General features: G+C 34.6%; 2 protein-coding genes across 6 annotated transcripts in view; one reads left to right on the forward strand and one right to left on the reverse strand.

Annotated features, from left to right (window-relative positions):
- The window catches only part of LOC106876203 (uncharacterized), an 18416-nt gene extending 17453 nt beyond the window's left edge, over positions 1-963 (reverse strand). Inside the window, exon 1 of the mRNA XM_052975012.1 lies at positions 960-963. The gene's annotated coding sequence lies outside the window, so the exon portion shown is untranslated. The remainder of the gene's footprint in view (positions 1-959) is intronic.
- LOC128250267 (uncharacterized) overlaps positions 1-2196 on the forward strand; it is an 80442-nt gene that overhangs the window by 49194 nt on the left and 29052 nt on the right. For 3 of the 5 annotated variants that reach the window (XM_052975005.1, XM_052975006.1, XM_052975009.1), the window contains exon 2: positions 1324-1644. The exons of 1 other annotated variant lie outside the window; for it this stretch is intronic. The gene's annotated coding sequence lies outside the window, so the exon portion shown is untranslated. The remainder of the gene's footprint in view (positions 1-1323; positions 1645-2196) is intronic. One more of the 5 variants, XM_052975007.1, reaches the window with a different exon arrangement.

Raw genomic sequence — 2196 nt, forward strand, 5'->3', positions numbered from 1 at the left:
CCTGTAAGAGGGTCGGCTGAAAATTCATAGGCTGATCAAGATACTCTCACAGAAAATAACCAAATGAAGTTTATTTCTGAACATATTCCCTCGTGCAGCCCATACACTTCTTCCATCGGTGTTGCAGTGCTTGAATTGTATTCGTGAAGAAGCTTTCACCCAACAGGAGATATGAGATCGTCCAGACTGCGATGCTGGTACCTAGCCTAGTCATTCTTCATGCTGTAGAGCTAATGAATAGTTCTGCTGGAGTCAAACCAAGAGAATCGTTAGCGGGATGAACCAGTTCAAACTACAGTCATTCAAAATAGCCATTGAAAGCAAGGATTTGTGAACTGGAGGATTGTCTTGATGAAACAAATCTCGTTTCGCCAGTTTCATGAGTGATTGGTATTGAAACCTTTCTTAACTACATCAGCATTTTGGGATAAAACTCTCCATTTCTGATGTGGGCATTTTGGAGATAGGTCAAGAAATACAATGTCATTGATCTTTTATTTTCACTTCAATTCATTCCTCTTTTCTCTTTCATTTATCTATTCTTCAACTCTTCTTCCTTAGTTTTAATGTATTAGTTTCTTCATTTATTTTCCCTTATTTTTTTTCCTTTGCTTTCGAGCGCTAATTTTTCTGTTTTCTTAGTCTGCACTCTGGTATTTTTTTCTCATTTATTTTCACATTCATACTATTTTCTCGATGGTATAATGGATCGCTATGGTTTGTTTTATTTTCATGTATATATGCTGCTTTCCTTTTTGTTCGCATTTGTTCTATTCATTTATCTTTTATTGTATGCTTTCTTCTTGTTCGTTTTCTACTGTTCTCCTTAATTTCATTTGCTTTGTGCCAACTCCTGCATTTAATTTGTCTGATATTTGATCTTACATAGACCTTGTACTTGTATGTCTTCTGCTATTTCTCCTCCATTGCCGTTTTCTATCTCCTTGTTTGGCTTGGGCTATCATTCGTGCTTTGATTATCGTTTTCATTATAAGGGCGCATGGCCTAGTTGTCAGGGTATCGTAGACACGATCACGAGATCATGATATCCATTTCTGGATTGGGTGGTGCGTTGTTTCCTTGAGCAAAACATATCTTCCATCACTTCTTCTGATCACTTTAAACACATCATTTTTTCTGAGTTTTCAGCATGAAATTGAGAACCTTCTTTCTCGGCCTACGAGAGCCTACCATCATTCATTCATTCATTCATTCATTCATTCATTCATTCATTTTCTTCAATGCCATGACTCTCCATATTATTATCTTCTTCGCTATTGTTCTATAACAGCAATTATATATTTCTCTGATTTTTACTTTTAGATATTGAGGTTATAGCAATCACACCAGCTGAGGGTATTGAAGTGGGAAACACAGTTAGTATATCAATAACATGCGAGTATAAGTCATATAATCTTCTTGACTTCAGACTACTACGAAACGGAAATGCAGTCGTACATATACAATATTCCCGTATCAACCGCGGATACAAAAAATTAAAAACTAGCGATGGTTTCGACTGTGATTTACCTGTTGGTAATAAAGGTAATGTTACCTGTTGGAAATATAAGCCCACTTGCATAGATGTAGTACCTTACTCATGTAAAATATTCCACACAACTTCAAGAAGGAAGGTTTTTAAAGGTTGGTGTTACCCGGCTTTTACACTTATTCATGCCCAGAAATATTCATTTTCAGTAGCTGTATTTATTTTGTGAATTTCTGCAGATTTTGACACGTGCAATCTTTTGCACATGCCAAAATCCTCTGGTTTTCTATTTTATATTGCAATGAAAATACACTGTGCATGGTGTACAATATCTAGTTGTTCTATTCTTTGTAGAAGGAAATAGAAGTTTGGATAATTGATGTAGAAGGACAAAAAAAAATTCAATTAATCAATATCAAACAACTTCATGTTAAAAACAATCCATTGTGTGAATGACTAAATTAGGTTAACTTTTTATAATTTTCCAGTCACGGTTAGATTACGTTTTGCGGATAAGATTTAGGAATAATATTAAAGCATATCCTCGGTAGTCTCCATATAGCTGCTAAATGTTATATTCTCTCCCTGTTACTTTTTATTTTTGATGAATTATAATTAACTAAATTTCTGAGATCCACCCACCTGTTTCTGACCAAAGTCAGTAATTTACAAAAAGATTGTTATAATCAATAAAGATGTAACTTTAT

The sequence above is a fragment of the Octopus bimaculoides genome, chromosome 20, assembly GCF_001194135.2.
Source record: "Octopus bimaculoides isolate UCB-OBI-ISO-001 chromosome 20, ASM119413v2, whole genome shotgun sequence".
NCBI classification, from domain to species: Eukaryota; Metazoa; Mollusca; class Cephalopoda; order Octopoda; family Octopodidae; genus Octopus; species Octopus bimaculoides.